Source organism: Lichenostomus cassidix, chromosome 2 (genome assembly GCF_008360975.1).
Source record: "Lichenostomus cassidix isolate B80296 chromosome 2, HeHo_3.0, whole genome shotgun sequence".
Classification (NCBI taxonomy): Eukaryota; Metazoa; Chordata; class Aves; order Passeriformes; family Meliphagidae; genus Lichenostomus; species Lichenostomus cassidix.
This window is the reverse complement of record NC_139482.1, coordinates 141,666,505-141,687,209: the sequence shown is the minus strand read 5'-3', so window position 1 is coordinate 141,687,209 and position 20,705 is coordinate 141,666,505. Positions and strand designations below refer to the sequence as shown.

Here is a 20,705-nt window from a genome sequence, read left to right as displayed (position 1 = left end):
CGGCACAAAGGCACAATTGTCCCTGGCAAACCACATGCCATTTCAGTGTGAGCACTTCTCAGAGCCCATCTGACACCCTCTCTCAACCTTGGTCGTGTGCTTTCCCTGCAGCACATGCACTGTGGTTACAGGAAAGAGCAAGCCAGGCTGTGAGCAGTGGAACCAACGCAGCCCAGCTCCCTGAGGATTTGTGCTGCCTGGTTGTTCCCTCTGACATCTAGCAAAATCTGAGCTCAGATCTTAGGAGTTCCCCACTGCTGGGGCCCTCACAACATTGCCTTTCTGAGCATAATCTGGTGTCTAATAAAGCCTGAATTAACAGAACAGCCTGCTTCTCAGTTGGGTGCACACCTAAGCTGCATCTATGCTAATAAATTAAACAATACTTGGGAATGTTCCCAAGCACTGGAACTTGACCAACTATGCTGTTAAATTGTGAGAATATTGGTTGGCATAGTTTTGACCAGAGAAAACTAGCACTCTTCTAAACAATTCCCAGGAGCTGCTTAGGAGTTAGGAGAGGCCAAGGTTCACCAAAATAGGCACTTGGGCATGGTCATCCTCTTTGGGAGGGTAAGAGAGTTTAATAGTAAGCAAACTGTGTGTTCTGTGCCAATTGGCTTCAGGAGCAGAGAATATGAGGCATTATTAATTCACCACTGTAGATGTAGCCATAGTGTATTTTTGCTCCACCCAGTTACTGATTTTCATAACACTTGTGGGAATGTAATGTCTTTGAAATTACCCTGCTTTTGTTACACTGGGTCCAACTGACTGGTGGAGAGATGTGCACCTGCATCCATAAGCACATCTCCACCAACAAACACACACACCCAGACACACTTAAATATCTCCTTGCATATCACCTCTGCATGTGCATACTTACATGCATACATGCATTTACAGAATTGTGCATGACATTTTTTTACTTAAAGACTCAAAAAATCTTACCACAGCTACCTACAGACATGCGGTTCAGAAAGCATTTCCCAATTCACACGGGGAGTGGTTGAGAGTATTTGGGGGGAAGATCTATCCTTTTCTAAAGTAGATTTATTTCCTAGGATCTGCAGGACTTTTCCATTGCACAAATTTAAAGCCAGGCCAGGCATTTGTGAGATGCACTGAAACTCTTGTTTCTTTGACTGGTTCAGGCTGTTAGAGTCTTGTGCTCTTTGAAGCTGGAGGAGCCATTGATGTGAAGGACTTTGGGCTAATGAGTAATGTCAGGGATGCTGGTGGATCTGAGGACCTGGCCTGAGTGGTGCAGAGCCCTGTACATCACTGTGCAGAGAGCTCTACACTGACAAGTGATTCACCAGCAGCCAGAAGGAGCCCAGAGCAATGCCATATGCCACTTTTCAGCTGTGCAGGTTCATACAAGGCTGCAAAAATAACAGGGCAAGATTTGCAGATGCAAAGAAAGGCATTGATACCATGCCTGTAGAAAAAGCAGAAACTTCATGTCCCAGTGAGCTTCCAGTGAGATAAGTGAGCTAAATCAGTCAAAACTCAGTGGGGTAATTTATCACAACTAGGCTATAGTCTGAACTAGGTGTATCAGGAGTTACCTTGACCATCCTGTGTTGCACTGACTCAGTTTGGAGGTCACAAGCTCATGTTTAGTTATGTTCTGTTCAGTTCTGTCAGGCTCTCTGAAATCCACAAACCTGCCAAACACTCCTTGGTCAACTCATGTGCATATTATCCCTCTGAAAACCCCAGATCTGTCTGTGGTTTTGGGGGATCCTCAGAGCCTACATCAAGGGTCAGCCTGACCTGAAATGGAAGGAAAGATTTGTGGGATTTGCATTGCTCTAACGCCACAGGCTGCAGAGAGGATTTTGTCCCCAGGTACTTATTGTTAAATGAGGAGTAATAACCTGCACTGTAAGTAGAAGACAATGAGTTTCCTCAGTTACTATTTTTGTAAGCAAATCAAGTTTTTAAGGTGAGTTAATGATGACCTTTCCTCTACAGCACTCAGCCCTGAAGACACCAAGTTGGAACAGATGGGTAACGCACTGGTATTTCACAATATGTTCAGAGAAAAAGCTGCACCCAGAAATTGAAATAAGGCTTTAGGTGCCAAATAGCAGAGAAGTTTTTTTTTTGTTTTTTTTTTTTTAAGCATATGTTCTCGTAAGCAAGCAGAAGAATTCCGGCAGCAGCCTGAAGGGGAGAAGCAGCGTCTGTCAGCCAATTCCTCCAACATGCAACAGCCAGTGATTTACCATGTGAGCAACACAGAGTGAACTTCCAAAGGCCTGCAGCTCCCAAGAGGTTTTGCATATGTCTTGCAGTGCCAAACTGCAGCTCCAGACTCTGGGCAAAACATCTGTGCCCTGCCCACACAAGAGGAATGCTGGAGGTGACCTGGAAAGAGGCAACTGGAGAAGATTGCTTTCATTCACTTCATTACCAGGAGGTCTAAAAGTCACCGTTCTCCATTTTTCCCTTTAAAAATCTCATGTTTGGGAGATCTTCTTTTATTTTTTTTTATTCATCTATGATATAAAGTATTTTTTAACCAATGAATGAAGCTTTTTGAGCCTTAGTTGCTAAGCTGGGCTTATGATTGTTTCACAGAATTCCCTTTTTCCCAGTCCTTGGTCAGATAGCTGAATTAATCATGAATACTTTGATGTGAATTAATAAACACTGGAACAGGTCTTTATTATTTGTTCTTCTGTTCTTGAATTTTTTATGAAATGCTGTGTAGACAAGTTTATAATCTTTGCTATCGAGACAAGATATGTAATGTAAAATGAAGCAGATGTGTTCAGAAAGGAGAACATTTTCTCTTGTTTTCATGTATAGGTTTTTGAAGAAAGCCAAACACGTATTGAAGCTATTTATGCTACTGTTTTTAAAAGCTTATCAAAAAACAACAGGAAAAAGAACTAGTTGAGACAAAAATGGGCAACTGGATTTCAAGCACCTTCATGAACTTCAGGTAATCTACATTAATACAAGCAGTTTGTGCAAAAGGAAAAAATGGCAGATACATCTTTTGAACATATCTGCTAAAAAGTGCATAAAGGAACAGCAGCAGTTACAATTTGTCAGAGTTTCTAAAGGTCTCAGAAGAATCTTTGCAGGAGACTTTTTAAAGAATTGAAATAGTCATGCATGAGATGTCAGGCTCTTTCATGAATTTGGAACTGTCACAAAAGTTGGAGGCAAAGAATAATGATTTCTCCTTTTCTTCAGTGCAGCAGAAAGTGAAGCACTAGAAAGCCTAAGGGGCTGATGCACTCATGATAGTTTTTAGGTGTACTGGAAATTTGAAAGAAGAAGCATGTAATTATCAAAGAAGTAGCAAATCTGAAAGGTTATACAAGTATTTACAGAAGTTGTGTTATTAGCCAACACCAAGGAGCTTTATAGGGATCTAATCAAGACAAGTGAGTGGTCATTTTTGATGGCCAAGGAGTTTCTATGCTTTGACAAATGCAAATTTAATCCATTCCAGAAGAAATAATTTGAACTGTTTGCTGTGAGATTCTTGCCCATTCAGGAATGAGACTTTTATGGCATTAGGCTTGGAAAAATTTGGTAAGAATGATTAAAGAATTTCTACCTCTACAGATATTTAAGATCAAACATGAGAAACATCTCCTGAAGATTTCCTGATCCAAATTCAAAGCCTGGGGAGGGACAACATGATCTCCTAGCTGCCTTCCTAATAAAATATGATTAGGAAGGTCAATATAAATATTTGCTGTCTAAACAGCATCATTCAGAAGAGTAATTCAATACATTAAGAGTTTTACATATATTTGAATACTCACACAAGTCTATACATATATATATATATACACATAAACACATATATACATATATGTGTATAAGATATATATATAATTGACCTAGAAAGCAGCACAAGTTCACACACCTCAGCACAATATTGCTTCATTGCAATCAAGTCCTTGTTCCTCACATGCAAAAGAACTTTCTCCTAACTACCATTTCTTGGAAACATAACTAGCAAGTCTCCCAAAGTGGCCAAAATGAGGCAAAACTTAAACTCATTTCTGGCCAAAGCACGTTCCACAGGGTCTCTCCTCTTACACAAACTCTCTGGGTTGCATCAACCTCAACATAGTTGTACTCTACTGAAATGCCTCTGCAGATTACAGAGCAAAGAAAAAGCTGGTTCATTGTAGCTTCCCTTTACTATGGAGGTTTTCAGAGGAGAAAATTCCCAAATAGTGGTGACCTGCAGGAGAGCAATGGTGTTACTTGTAACATTATAAACAACACAAAATTGATGACATTGTGTTTTGGGGTCTTACCAGGACCTTTTCCATGCTATAAATAGGGTCAAATTGCTACGTTTCTATCTATAACCATAATTTTGCATGTTAGGTAAGTGCTTAAGGTGTACATATTTGTAAGGACTTCTGTTCTAGATACATTAGAAGTGCCAATATGTAATGAGAGACATAGTTCTTGTACTACTTCAGGAAGCAAGTAGTATATACACATTAATAGTCAAACCCTATCGCAAGGCTATCAATATTTCCAGCTTTTATTAAGAAATAAGCCCACTCATCAGTCAAAGTGGTATAGGTCTGCTATCTACTAACTCTGATGCAGGTTTGCCAACATTAACTAAGTTTCAGCAGTGTGTACCAGCTGAGCAGCTGGCTTTTAGAAATGTGTTTTCTTACCTTGACCTCAAGTTGTTAGGAAAAGGATTAGTTCTAGATATAGTTGTTCCCAGAGTGGGTATTTGCTTTCTCCATCAGTTACATGATTTTTTTTCATTGTAAAGAGAAAGCTTCAGGATTTTGTTATTAGTTATTATAGTTATTTTGTTATCCTTAGTTATTAAGTGTATGGAACTTCATTCCTAAAGCAGCGCCGAATTTACAAAAACACAGAAGAACTCCATCAACCAAAGGGAGGAAAAAAACACTAGGAAAACATAAAGGACATTGAGTAAGGCTTCTGTAACTTTCCTTAAATGCATGAAATGCTCCAGATTATTTTGAATGTTTGTAGAAAGATATCAGAAGTATTTTGTTGCCATGTGTGTGTTTTAGCATTCTGATGGAACCTTCTGCTGTGATGTCTGGTGTATAGTGGATTGTTATTGCAATTGTGCTGGAAGTAGACTGGAGTGGAAGCATCAGACAGGGCTTGGGTACAGCCTCTGGCTCACAGCCACTTGAAACATGCAAAATTAGGAGAAAAAGAGAGGCTGATCCTTCAGTAGGTGAGGATTCCATTCCCCAGTCTCTTCATGAGGGTGAGTAATGAAATGTTCGCTGGTTTTGCCTTGTGAAACAAAGACTGAAGCCCTACTGAAGTAAAGTCACATGATTCTTGCTCTGCTCTACTGGCACCATGCCCTTCTTTCTATTTTCTTCCCAGTGTTTTCATTCCTTATCTTCTTGTAGATACTTAGCAGTTCAAGAACACTGGAGCATGCTCAGAGCAGATTTCAGAGGCTACAGATGAATGAGTGCAGAAAAATCTCCCACGGAAGTCATGGGGTTAGAAAGGGTGAGGACTGTGCCATGGATTTATCATTTTGAAAAGCACAAGATAATCTGATTTTCTTGGTGTATAGCCCTACCCTTAAATTCATTGCCAAAGGGTGTTTTCTGGCCATTAGCACTTTATTGTTGTTATTATTAAATCATTAGAATGGCTTCTGGAATAATTTGTCCCAAAATTGCAGACTCCAAAACAGATTTTAGACATAATTTGGTTGTTAGCACAGATCAGAGGTAATTTCGAGCAGACTGTTTGCATGTAGCCACCATACCCTGGCAAGGAGGGAGGGGATTTCACAGTATGGACACAGACTCTGCTTCCAGGAGTTCTTGGTCCTCAAGAATGGTCCAAGATGGAGTTGTTGAGAGTAGAAACACATCCAACCCACATGATTACTCAATATCCATGCTCTACTGATTGTTTCACACAGAACTGAATTAACTTTTAGTGAGGCCCACCCATCTGCACGTCTATCCAGACATACCAAAACCCTCCAGAAACTCACTTATTATCTCTTCCTCGGAACCATGCCTTCATAGCTTCCATCAGTTTTTTTCAACATTTTCTCCTGAAGAAGAGGGCAGAGGCTGATAGATAGAGGAGAGCTGCTGAGCAGACCTTAGACAAAGTACCACTGGGGTGTTTGCTCTTGATTTTCATTATGGAACTTGGGTCCCAGCTCTGAGGACACTCAGCTCTTCAGCTCCATGCTCCTAATTTCAATTTTTTCCTTTCTAACTGGTTTGAAATGAGAAGTTCTTGATAGCTACTTATCCCAGTGACTGTTTTTATGTTTTGTTTTGACAGCTGAACTGAACTATTTCTTTTTTAATTTGTTTGGTTTTGTTTTCCAGGGGTTCAGCAGAGGGTATACAATCTGGGAATGTGATTTTTCTCCCCAGAAGTTTTATTTTCAAGGCAAAAACCTACAACTGTAAGTGCCCCATCTTTTTGCTGTTGTTGGTGGGTTTTTTTGCATGCTCCAAAATGGGAGGACAGCCAGTCCTTAAATCAGAAAATCACTAGTATTCAATATAGTGTCATTTTATACTCACTTGGAATTTGCTACTCTCTAGTGACTTACTCCTCAAAGAGGCAACTGAAGAAATAACAAGTGATCTACTCAATGCCTGTTTATACCTAAAATCTATAGATCCTTCCTAGAGAGAGTAATCTGTTTTGTGGCAATTTCTGAATGAAAAGAAATAACCCTAACACTGTCTTTATGATCTCCTTCCATTAGGAAAGAAAATAATTGTTTCTCATTGCATCAGATTCCCATTTTATTTATGGCAATCTTGCCCATTTGAAGGTGCCAAATAATCTTCTGAAGCAAACTTGAAGAACATTTGATTAAACATATTTTTTTAGTTGGATAGGAAAGTAATTGCACAAGGCATACTTGTCAGAGGAGGTAGAAAGAGGTCCTTTTATTTGCTTGAGCAGTATCTTCACAGAGCAGCACACTATTGCTTTGTCTCTTACACAGTTTAAGGGCAAAATCACAAAGCAAGTGCCTACAGCATATTTTTTGAGCATCAAAGCTCAGATTGCTGGTCTGACAGTACAGCTCTAGTTCCAAATCACATCTGTTTACTCACTGTGCTCCAGCCCTGAACTGTGACAGGACAGTCTGGAAAATCTTTTGTGCAATTCCAAATCCTTCAGATTTACTGTGGTCTGCCAGAAAACTGACAGGGCAAGTAAAATATAAGGAATGGTAACTTAGCACAGGCATCACTGCTGCCTTTGAAGACATGTCTAGCAAACTATTTCCACTGATAAACAAAGTCCCAATATACAAGGCTTCACTTTTCCATAGGGTGAAGGAGCCTGCACAACAAACCTTGGAGAATGAAGTCTCACAAGATGCAGACAAGGTGAAGAAGTTACAGAAAGATGAGTCCAGGTGTGGTGCAGATAGAGATGCAGACAAAGTTCATCGCAAGCTGGAAAAGGAACTGCAAGTCCTAACTCTCCATTTCTACCTCTAGGCATTCATCTTTCAATAGGGTAACCCAAGGAGAGCTTTGTTATTCACCACATCTCTGATGAGATCAGAGGAGCCATCCAATTCCTCTGGGAAAATGAAAGTGAGGAATCCTGGAAAGGCCCTTTCAAAGAAGTGCAATATAATCCCTTCCCCATTTGTTTTCCAAACTGACTTTTTTGTTGGAAAACATTGCTTTGTAAATGGCATAATGATTTACAGCATTGTAGACTGGGTATCAATGTCATTTATAGGAGTTTTTAGGTCCATTATGGAGTTTGAGGTATGGATAAGATGAAGAGAGATTACAAACTTCCATCCAAGTTAGGTAGGAAGCTGAACATTTGTGTCAGGTTTGTTTTTGGTTTTGTTTTTTTTTTTTTTTAATTTAGAGAAGAATTTGATTATCCTAAGGATCCTATTACCTGAGCTCCTCCTCTTCCATGAATTCTTTCTCTTGACCTCTTGCTTTTGTGAATTTGCTTCAAATATGTTGGTCCACATCAAAATAGAAAGGCCAAATCTGTAAAAAAATAGTCTATTTGAGATATTTTTTTCTTCACACTTCAGCACTCCTCTTAGGTTGATATCAACTTAAGATGGAGTCATGTTTCCACCTCTACTCACTGGACCACATTAAAGGTTTTGACATTGTTTTTGCCTCCCAGCTGGCAGATCTATTAAAGTAAGCAGGAGTGCTTTTTATTTCCTGCTTCAAAAGGTCTTATACTAAGGCATAAAGAGTCCAAACTAAGAGCAGAGTATTTCCTACATACAGTTAAAATGCTGTTTTAGACACATGGCAGCATCAAGAAAGACTCCTGGTCATTCTTCTACTGCTTCTTAGTTTTCTTTTGGACTGTCTGCTCTTATTATGTTCTTGTCATTTTTGCCAGACACTGTTTTCACTGGTCCCATCAGGCTGCTGTATTTGTGAATAAGTAACTACTTAGTGAGATGTGCTAGTGGAAAATGAATTTAAAGACTGTGTTCACCCTCCCTTTGTCAGGAAGGGAAGGAAAGGCAAGAAGATGCACCAGGCATAAAGACTTCTTATAATTTCTTTTCTCAAATAGCCATAGAATCACAGTTTTCAAATAAAATTCACATTAGTATTGAAATCATCTCTTACCTATGCATTTTTGATGATCTGTTAATTCATATCATATAGTCTGACCTCTTCCTTATTAACGAAATTTTTCATTTCACATTCTGTAATGTTTCTCAGCCCACCACTTAATGAACTAGCCACATATTATGATGTCAGTGACATTCTTGTGTCCAAAAAACTTCACAGGGGATGTAAAAATTGCACTCGAGTCCTAGAAAGAATTAACTGATTTAAAATAACATCACACCATATGACAGGAGAGGCTTGAATAAGTGATCTTTCCAGTGAACACATGTGAAACTCAGGCAAGCAAGTAAGAGGCAATTTTATGAATCCTAACTGCATGAAGCTCAAACTCCAAAGGATCTGTCCATTCCTGGACCATAGTACAGTGCTGTGGTTTCTGTTCTGCCACATTACACCCATTTTTTAGTTCTGCTTAGAAATCCTCCATGCTTCCAGGGATAAGTGTCTAGGTGAGCTGTTCCTTCAGATTAAAGAAGTGTGTTTTATGAATTCTACCTTTCATTGAACTGCCTGTAATATCTGCATCTATTGGATACATCTTTGAATTCTAGCAAGCAAGACCATGAGGAAGTCAGGAGACTTGTGAAGTTATTCTGTTCACGTTTGGGTTTCTGTGAAGGCAAAAACTACAGTTCCTTGATCTCTGTATGGTTCTTCATATATTCTGTCTTTGTCTTGCCATATTTAAGTGTTTCAAAATCACTTCTCACATAAGATAATCTAACTTTATCTTCTGTAAGCATCTGCTTCTTTCCTTTGTTTGAAAAAGGCTGATCAAAGCACAAAGAATGAGCTTAGCCCAGATGTTCTTTTTTCAGATGGTTAAAATGAAGTGAAATCCAGCCTTCTTGTCTAAATTCATCTTATTCTCTAAATCCAAGTTTCTGTCCCTTTGCTCGTTTTCACAGAGTCCACCTCCTGAGCAATTAAAAGACAATTTAATTAATGATACTCATTGTTAGTGCTTAGTCTAGTGTTGCAGTGGGAGTAATTTTGTGCAAGAGTTGAAGGAGAAATAGGTTTATGTAAGTGTTTTATCTGCTGTTGATTTTACTTAGCAACTGGTGGGGCTGTGCTTTGTGGAGATGTTGCATAATTGAACTTGTCCCTAAGTCTGTAGAACTTATGGATGTGTCTCTGCATCCAAGTTGTCCAGCAGTGTGGAGGTGACCTTCCCCTGTTCTTTTGTGTTGGAATGTAACTTGATAAGAGGCAGGACTTGTCATATTGCCTTGTTCAGAGGTCAAATAAATCGTTATTCAGTCTGTAATTGACTGAAGACAATGATGGGAAGTGGTGAAATAAATAAATCCATCATCCAAGAATTTAATGTTTGGGAATGTTCCACTAGGGAGGAGTTTTGGACACCCTGTCTGTCAGACATGTGGTGGCATCTCATGTTAAATGTTCTGTGATGCTTCTCACCCCAGCTCCTATTTTTGGTAGTGACTGGGGCCTGGGAGGTACATGGGATGGACACGTTGGAAAGATGTTCCCAGACACTGTTGTTCCACAAAGATCTTTTGCCAGGTTGCTGAAATATAGTGCTAGAGAGAGGCAGACCAGAAAGCACTGTACTAACCAAGAAGCTTCTCAGTTTCAGGCTTCATATGTCTCTGGAGCCATGAGCAGCTCTAAATTTTCTCGATTGTCTCCCATATTGATTATTGCTACTTGGCAAAATGACAAGTGTGGCTGCTCCTGATTAGGTGAGGAATGAATGCCTGTAATGGTCAGGGATCTGTGACAAATGTCCATAGAAATCACCTTGGGCACATTCTCAGCAGGTGTGAACACTCCAACTCCAAGTCGTCAACTTTCTAGAAACATTCCAACTATTAACTGACTGGAAATGAAAATGTGAAGGCAGAAGAGAATGTGAAAACACAGCATTAGAAATTTTAAAAACAATGGCAGTATCCTTCCCATTATTTGCCAACACCTAGGCAGTATGTAGGCTGGCTCTGGTTTGATCTACTGCACATTAATGTTGGTAGCTATCTTTCCAGTGCCTTGAATTACATTGGTTTTGAGCAGAATATAAGATAAAATATCCTGTGTCAGGTAATGTGCACCCTTAGAGTGCCATTTTCCAAAGCAGATTTCTTGAGAGTAAAGCCTGCACACAGAAATTGCTCCCTTGGGCCACAAACAGGGCATAAATGGACAACAGATTGGCAGCAGATGTACAAACCTGTATGAAACCAGTATCAGTGTGATGTTTCATTGGATCTTGTTCTGATGATTGCGTTAGTTGGCATTTTAGGATGATGGAATATACATTTCTCAGTGGCAGAGCTGTTTTCTTCAGAGCAATTTTCCCATCTGTGTCTCTGCCAGCCCAGCTAGCAATGCAAACAGAGCAAGATAGGTTTGCTGAATGAATGTGTTCCTCATCAGCTTCACAAGTTTCAAGAGGATGCAGTAAATATGCTTTAATTGCATATTGTGTTTCAATTATTGCAGTAAACCCATCTAGAGCAAATATAGAATTGCTGTGCTGAAAGCCTTCAGCCTGTGTTTGCCCAATGTCAGTGGCAGCCAACTGTATTTCATTAACTTCTAACACTCAGCACATTTGCTCACTGTTTTGACTGTGCTGTTTGTTCCTGCCTTGCTCACTTGCTTGCTGTGATCTCTGGGATCAAAATGGCAAAAATGGACCAAACTTCACAGCTTTGTTAGTGGCAGTAACATAGCAAGGAAAGTCATTAGGGAATCTGCTGAGGAAGAGCAAATTTCTTTGGGATCATTCTTTTCCAGGTGTTCAGGAAAACACATTTAGGGAATGGACACTTTACTCAGTGAATGGCTCCCACTGCAGTTCATGGGATGCTGAGCCAGAGATGGAAATCCAAACCAATACATGACACAGCTGCACTGTCACCCATAAGCAAGAAGGACTTTCACACTGAGCTATGCAAATACAAGAAGGCAGGAGAAAAAATGGGTGGCTGCCTCTTCCAAATTCTCCTTTTATCTTGTATCTCACAGTTCTCACCAATCCCAAACACTGGACTTACTGACCTGCTGGTCATCCTGGCCAGTTTAGTGACTGTGAATTGATGGGGCAGAAACAAATCAAGACAGAATTACCTTTCCCTCTGCTTTCAAGCCCTTAGGAAATAATAAAATCAGCACTTCTGCTCAAATGCTTAATCTTATACATGGGCTGGTAGCCAAAAAAAGGGGCTTCTTTCTAAGTGCCTGTCTTAACACCACAGTAATTTCTCTGTGCAGTGTGGATGTCCCTTCTGACTCTGTGTCATCTCTCACGCAAGGTGACACTGTAGGTGAGCCAAAACCATGGCCAGATGGGGGGAATGCCTGGAGAGGCAATGGAGTGGAGTCAGCTTTGCTCTCAATAATGTGTAACTTCTCACAGCCTTTCTCCAGCTCTGTCTAAAGCATGGCTTTACATCCAAAAAATGTGAGTATGAGTGGCTCAATTATATATAAACCAGATGGCGTATATTTTTACAGTCTAAAATTATACCACTCCCCAGAAGAGTCTGAGAAATGGAAAGAAATAGATTATGAGGAGCTGTACTAGTAATTCATTTGTCACTAAAAATAAAATAGAAATTAGAGACCAGGAATGCTATTGCACTTGAAATGAAGTAGAGAATTTTTGCCAAAGCTTTCACTGTGGATTTGCTTATTTTCTTGTCATTCCTATGCCTCAATTGAGTTTCCAGAGCATCACTGATGTAATTTTTTATTGAAGACGTGCCAACTAGCTCTACAGTCACTGGGACAGTGGGGAATTCTGAGTATTCACCAGCAGCCCAGAGTCTAAACACTCTTGTTTTCTGTGTGTGTGTTCGCCTGATAAATTCAAAGCAGACACAGTCTGTCTGATTTTCCCAAGCAGGCATCTATATATGAGAACCAGAAAGCAAAATGAACCCCAAGCAGAGAGCAGACCTTGTCTGGAGAACTTTCATATGCCTCCAGATTAGAGACTTGTTTATCTAGGTTTGGTTTTTTTTTTTGGTTGGAACAGCTGTCTGATGTGGAACTTGCCCCTCCTACAGCAGAGATCATGCCATGATATGGAATAAAACCAAACAAAAGCAAATAATTAAGGAGAGAAAGAAAATTCCTTGTAAACCAGAGTAAGGAATAAATGGGACTTAAGTTCAAAGCTATGTAAAGTGATTTGCATAAACTACAATTTGGTTAAACATGTTTGTTGGTTCCACAGAGAGTTCAGCTCAGCTAACTGATAGGTTTGTGTGATACCATGGATAGCTTTCAACATTACATTTAAGGTATTTATTTATTCAAAGAAGCCAGACCCTTCTGTTCTCCCACAGGTTTTATTCCACCTTCATTCACAGAATGATCCTGCTCATGATCCCTTTCAGCCTGATCTTTATATATTTTTTTCAATCCAGTCATGAAAACAAAAAGAAAACCTGTCCCCAAGCACCCTTCTGAAAATGAGAAGATGGGGAAAACCAAGAGGTCAAAGATTGCCTATCAGATGCTGTGAGACACTGAGTGTTGCAGAGCACCTTCAGCAAGTCTGTGCTTGACCTGTTCCTAGAAAGTAGGACACCAGATCCTGCACCATGAATGTCCTCACCCAAAGCAGCTTAGCCAGAATGTCATCTCTGAGGGGAGGATGAGAAAAAGGGAACACGGATGAGCACAATTAACTTGGGCCTCTCCAAAGCACAGGCAGAGAAGCTGAAGGTCAATAAAAAAGATGAGTTCTTCTCTGTGCATGTGGTAGGGCAAAAATGTTTCCATCTGAATGTTTCTAAGGGATTTGAAAAATCTTATTTAAGATCATGTAGGTGACAGGACTTTTCCCACTTCCTTGAAAATTGGTATAATTTAATTCTTTGAATCACCTTGAGGCTTGTGAGAGGTATGTTGTAGGTATTAATAATGATAATAATGCTAGACTTATGTAAATTTTAACCTTTCAAGTAGTGCCTTTTAAAAGACTTTTTTCTTCTTCTGCAAAGTGACATCTTTAGAAAATTTAATGCAATAAGCTAAAATAATTTGGTTTAGAGTTTTAGATTAATCTGGAATTTCTAGAAGGAGAGTTACGGGCCAAATTCAGCAGTCCATGTCTGAAGAAAACTCCTGTACATTCAAAGGACCTTAAGGTGAAGAGATGAACAGTGCTGGTTAAAGTTTTCTTTACCATCAGAAAGTTCACTCAGACAGTGACTACGACTGCTTCTGTTTTCTTTTGGTGTTTGCTGCAGTGAGGTTTCATTCACAGAAATATTCATGAACCAAAGGCATGAAAGATATCTGCAGGTGTGTATGTGGGGATGTGCTTGTGTGTGCTTGGAATGTTTACACTGGAAGCTTTGACAAGAGCACCGTGAAGGTGCAGGGAGGCTAAAAGGAAATCCACCTTGGGATCACATGCAGTGATGTGGGGCCTCTGTACCTGAGCCAGGAGCTGCTGGAGGTTTTGTCTGCACATCAAGAGCTGGGAAAGCTTTCCAGATCTTGGATAAAGAAGTGTTTTTCAAGAGTCCGTGTTGCGATGAGACACAGATATTTGCAAACTTAACATCACCTTTCCAAAAGGTGTTTCCCATGGCAAGGGAAAGCTGCAGGTTGGAAGGGGCACACAGCACTTCTGTTAGCTCCTGAGCTGGGAAGTAGAGCACATCATGGGTGCTATACAGCATTAGCTAACCCAGGCTCTGTATTCTCCTGGTAAATCTTCCTAGCACTACTAATGCTGAGTGATTTCCAAGGATTCTCTGGAGTAAAAAGATGTTATTTCAAACTGTTCATTGGAAGTGCACACTCATAAAACCAAAAAGAATTATTATAAAAAAAATTAAAAGCAGGTAATTTTTTTTTTATAACTGCAATACAGAATGAGCCTTGAACCACCTCTGCTGTAAGGAGCATGGTGCAAAATCTCTGAGTTTTCTCTCTCAGGATTCCCTTGTGGGGTTGCCCATGTTTTATCCAGAGGACTGTTTTTTTCCCCACAGTCTCTATAGAAAAGCCTCTGCTGCCTAAGCACAAACCTGGCAGATTTCCCAGGAATCACCAGGAGTAAGTGCCAAGCATTTACTAGGCTGGTAAAAGCTGTGCTTTTACCTTTCCTCTGAGTCCACAAACCCTGAGCTCTGTGCCTGTGCACGACTCTGCTCCCAGCTGGAGCAGCAGGGGAGTGTCTGGGTAGGAGCTCTGGGCTGTGCACAGTGGGCAATACTTCCTCCCATTGATAGAAAAGTTTCAGTATAAAGTGATGCCAATAAAAATTGCTTTATTAAAGAGTCTATTTCAACAAAGTTTATAAGAGTTTTTTCTCAATTTTTCAGTAGCTGGACTGTGCTCTCTCTCTCTATTTATCCCACACATTCTGTACTGCCTTATTTCTTACCTATTATATATTTCATTGTTACATTTCTGAAAAATGTTTCTCCAGGGACAACAACCATTTTATTCTGAGTCTCAGCAGCTACAAGATGATTTCAGGGACTCTAATTCACAGAGTAAACCCAACAACTTCAGTCAATTGACAATGAGTATTTGCAGTATATTTGCAAAAATATGCAACTTATGGGTTGTTTCTATTAGACCTCCTTTTCCACACTCAACAGCAGAGCACAACTCTTCATCAAAAATACAATTTTTAAAAGCATGCACTAAAAGAAACAGACTGTAAATGTAATTAATCAGGCTAATTCACTAAGAACACATTTTCTTGTCTCCTTGAATATTTATTTCTTACTGCTAATTGAGCAAATCTTTCTAAAGAATTCACCAGAAAACAGACACATTATGTAAAAGAGATAAATCTCATGAGCTTTCAGTTACTGTGTTGTATTACATTTTTAAATGTTGATGTCTTGGAAGCCAAGACCCTGTTCTTTCTGTACAACCCAATACAGCTAATACTGGATGTGCCCCCACTCTTGGTTTCATTCTTCCAAATATGTAACTACCACAGGCAAGGAGATTCAGTTCAATATATTTTCTGGTGCTAGACTCCAGATTTCCTCTTTCTCAGTGGCTGTGAAGTGGCAATCCATCAACTCCCACAGGCTCCTGTTACTCAGGGTGCAGCCCCTGTACAGTGACTTCCTATGGCAGTTCCTTCTATTCTTCCCACTCTGTTACAGCCCCAGCTTACCTCAGATTTTCCTTCACTGTTCTAATTTCTCCTTTGGAGATCTTGATGTTATCTACATCGTGGGTTAGGAGTTCATCTCTAATTTTACTCAGTCTGTTCACCTCCTAGCTGTATCTTTAGACAAACACCCACTTTACTTGCTGTTAATCTTCCTCTGCCTTTCATATTTAGTGAAACAGATGCAATTTGGACTCTCTCTTCCGTGTTGTTTCCTTCACTGGTAAAATTAAACCACTTTCATGTAGGAAGTCCACTCTGTATTGAATGATTCTGCCTGATGTTGAGGAATCTCTGTGTGTATTTGAGATGAACTTGACTTGGACATCATCAGTCTTTTCCAGAATGTAGAATGATTCAAAGTGGAGATGAAGAAGGAAAGCAGGAATGTAGTCCATCACAGCAGGTGGGATTACAAAGCTTGGTCCTGTTTCTAGTTTTCTAACCAGGTGCTAATTGCCTCACCCAGTCCCCAGTTTCTGGTGCTGTATTCTCTCCTTGGTCTCCTGCAGGAATTTCTTCATGTTCACTTCTTTCTCCCTTTCTCACACCACCTCTCTTTCTCTGTTTTTATCTGGACATTTTGATTTTTGAATTAATATCTCTTAATTCAAAAGTTACCCTATGTTTGGCCCAAATCCTGAGCCCATGTAACTCAGAGAGAGCCTGCTGGGGTCAGTAGCACTGTTGTTTTCAGCAAAGGACATGTATTTTTAAATTTTATTTCCCTTGAAGAATATCTATGTTTATTCACATAGTTGTTAACTTTTAACTCAGGACAAATATGTCTAAGATCCTGAGGAAATGGAATGTCCTAATCTGTTCACTGGCTTTAAAAATCTTGGACAATATCACAACCTAAAAATTCTAATTTCTTTCTTTATTTGCCATTTCATCCACCTTGCTTTGGGCTATTATCAGTTCTTCTGGTGAAGGCCAAACTTTTAGCTGCTCACTTACTGCATTTATGGAATGCCTTTAGCTGAAATGCTTAGCAGTGGTTTCAGCCTTTTTAGATCCCCAAAAAATACTCTTTTTTTTCAATGCCCTGTACTGTTCTTTGCCTATATTGGTTGTCATAGTCATTGCATCATTCCTGCATGCTGCAGTTCCTAAAAACCCATAGGAAGCAGAATAAATAAAACTGGTGGAATAAAAATACTGCATAATGACATCTGCCAGCTGCTGCAAAGAGGTGTTGGGAAAAATTGGCTGTATAAGTGAAAATGAAAAAAAAAATATGATGTTAATATTGTTGCATGAAGTCTTTTCAAAAAAAGGTCAGATTTTATTTTAGCTTTTATGATTTTTAATACCTAAAACTTCTAAAGGAACTGATAAGGGTTTTCTGCAACACTTCATAAAGTTCATACACAATTAATAGTTAGATATCATGTAATTCTGTGTGTCCCACATTTACGCTTTAGTTTAGCTAGAAGTTTTAGCTTTGGAGATAGTAAATGATTATAACAATACACATGTATTTCAGGCAAACAAGATAATTATGACATATATCTAATCCTGAAAAAAGGTTCTACTCTTACTCTCACTAGTGAAGGAACTTTGATGTAGATCTTTTAATATATATATTCAGATATGCACATAAGGTTGCCAACTGGCAGAAGAAATGTAGGGAATTACCTTGATTTTAAGCTATTTGTGACTCAGACGTTCAGACATTTGCTATTAAAGTTGTTTTATTTTATTCTTTTTACTTCTTTTACTGACAAGTGTAGCTGTCACTCCTTGTCTGGAAATCTTAGGACTGACTTCAGTATAAATGCATAATAATAATAATTTTCTTCAATGCCTGATGAAGCTTTTGTTGTTTTACAAATTATGGGAGACCTTTAATCAAATGCCCTAACAAACAAAGCCCATTATGTCATTTAAAGATGTGCTGCCTTGCTTCACCAAATATAAACACTGGCATATTTTTTTTTCTCAAAGCTATTAAGCTGTCATATGTGTTTTCTGCCTTTCTGTGCTGCTTGTCAAGCTTTTTGTGTATCTATATCTTGGAGAGCAGCAACAATGAGAACGGAAGCACAGGAAAGAGTCCTGGCAGTTTAACGAGGTCTGGGTAACTTATGCCTGGCCAGGGGGATCCAGGCACTTGGTCTGAGTCTGTCCTTCCCCTGCCTGCTCCCGAGGCCAGGGCACAGTCTGAGCACACTTGGGTTTTGAACACATCCTCAAGGCAAGAATGGGCCAAAAGGTGGCATAAATGGGGCAAGAAATAGATATACCTGTATACCTATACGCTTTCCCTTTGTAAATGGGGATTGGAAGTATTTTTAAATTGAAAGGGGTCAAATCTTACCACTTCTTGTCCTGCACATCTGAAGAGAAGTGCTGGGATTGAACTTTTCACTACACACAAGGTTTCTTCTGGAAGACACGAGTTAGTTTACTCAGTAATGAAGTAATGTATGTTTAGTGTAGGTGGTGAGGATGCCAAGACCTGAGATTGAACCAGTCAGATAAAATACTTGACAGAAATAGACACACCCTGTGAACCATGTGTTTTCCATCTGTGTTGGTACTGTAGTTTAGCTGTGGAGATACTCCTCCAATACAAAAGATCTGCTTCAAACCTGTCAGTAGTAATCTTTCAGTTAAATCTATTGATCAGTGTATTTGGACCCAGGCACTGGGCTGTAGCTGTTGCTTAACTTCCAGATTAGAAACACAAATCACAGTCCAGGTGTCTGTGTGCTTCACTCACTGAGTACACAAGGATTCATTAAAAATGGCTTGCAGAATAGTTCAGTCCCTGGACCTGAAGTTGCAGACATCAAATGTCTGGACGGACAGATAAAATACTCATTGAAATGCATTAAAATTACACAAAAGTAAGATGGTAATGTTTTCCTTGAGCATACTGCGCCACATAAAATCCCTGTATGTAATCACTATTATAGCTTTAGTAATGTGGTTTATTTTGCCACCTGAAGCCTTGTGTTAAGATGCTGCAGAGAGAGCACATCACCTAACTGCATCTGCTTATTCTGTATGTTAAATAAATGGTCTTTCAGCTCCAGGGTGTTTGATGCCTGTAATTATATTTGATAGCAGTGAATAATCTCTTTTATTATTAATAGGCTTTCAATTGGGGAGGCTCCACAGGCTCTGCACTTGAGTTTCCTGACCTTCTAGTTTGCAGACAACTGAATCCTGTATCATATTGACTGTAAGGAAGGGTCCTTGGTGTCCTTTTTCTGATTTAAGGAGCATGAAAGAACCATAGTGGTTTTTGGGTTTTTTTTTTTGTTGGTGGTTTTTTGGTTTGTTTTTTTCCTTTGTTTTGTTTCATTGTTTTTTTTAAATTTTCAGAAGATTTCATTTAGAAAAGGAAGGGAAAGATGCTAAGAAAGTTTTGCACTGATAGAACCTGGTTTATGTGCCACTGAAGGCAGCTGTGGCAGCAATGCTAACTCCCACCTCCACACATTTGTGCCCATTGATCAGGCTTGTCAGCTCCTTGGGTAATAATATCTTTTCCTATTTTAAAGAATTTAATGTACTATTAAGGTATTGGTACCACTGTTAGAAAAATATCTCTCCAGGATTTTGCAAAATTGCAGGTGAGACTGAAATCCTCACATCTGGGAAACTCAGAGTGAGACACCTCAAATTTTCAAGCCAGCTCAACACCAGCACAGTGCATGTGTCAGCCAACATCACCAATGCTATACAAGTTTTTCTATAAACCTCTGTCCACTTCAGAGCTAATACAGGCACAGTTTTTCAGAGGTAAGTAAATGAATTAGCAGTCTATGTTCTGCTCTTAGTAAACTGGCAAAGGCAGAACACCATTTGAGATGTGAGTTCCTAAATATCAAAGACACTTTTGAACGTCTAAATGTGGCCAATGCAAAAATCAAACTGATAAATTACAACAGTCACAATCCACTTTTGTACTATCATGCAACTTTCACAGTATATAGTCACTATATAATAATGTAAATATCTATCAGCTCAGGAGTTTAGACTTTAATCCAGTTTAAATCACAGCAGAGGTGCTGAGCACTCGGTTCTTCTATTCTTGGAACATACTGTCTCTGTGTCTCATGGGAGACCTGTAAAATAACAGCTTCATTTGTGAAAAAGAGCACAAATAATATCACTGGGACTAGTGGAATTCCATGATCAAAGTTTTCTGCACTCTGTCATTAAGGAGACTATAGCTGTGGGTTAGATAAATGGGACAAGAATTACTTCTTTGACCATTTTATGATCAGTAAAGCTAGACATTCAGCTATTTCTAGAGTACCTGGAGATTTTCCATGCCTCAGCTTTTATTTGCTCAGTTTGAGGTACTTTATGTTGAAAAGTGCCATCAAGTGAGAAGTGCAGCTGAGTGGGAGCTGAAAGCACTGAGCATCTGTGGCATCACAGTCAACCTCAGGGATCTTGCATTCCATCAGCCCAGCCCAGTGAGGGACAGCCTGGTGAGCTTTCAAATCATCCTTTATGTGACTCAGCCTAGGTGGGTGCCCAACAGGCAGACAGGTAGTCTGTGGGATTCCCTACAACCACTGGCTTTTGGATCCAGCACAAAGCATTGCTTTTTCCACATAAATCCCATCACCCCACTGTGCACAGATGCACAGAGCCGTCTTGGAGCAGCTGCAGCTTCTCCACATATGAGCTATGCAGGTGGTGTAACCATAGCTATTTGTTTCCCAAATGTCACGGCTACTCCCTTCCAGGAACTGTAGAACAACTCTTAAATCTTTGCCATAATGAAGTGGTAAACACCACCGTCAAACCTCATGAATATTCACATCAGAATAATTCAGCTGAAGTCCCAAGGGACCAGGGAGCCAATTGAAAGCACATATATACAGTTGTCTTGGTAAATGATGGGTCTGAACAATTCTTCACCATCCAAATGACTCGACATGACATGTAAATAATTGCTCTTGATTGCAACATGC

The 20,705-nt window shown here is 39.6% G+C and overlaps 1 long non-coding RNA gene across 1 annotated transcript; it reads left to right on the top strand.

Annotated features, from left to right (window-relative positions):
* The first annotated feature begins 5,121 nt into the window (after positions 1–5,121).
* LOC146442416 (uncharacterized) lies at positions 5,122–13,325 on the top strand. Its single transcript, XR_014849596.1, has 5 exons — positions 5,122–5,257; positions 6,363–6,442; positions 7,331–7,417; positions 11,918–12,066; positions 12,956–13,325. It is a non-coding gene; the product is annotated as an uncharacterized LOC146442416 (long non-coding RNA).
* Positions 13,326–20,705: the final 7,380 nt, after the last annotated feature.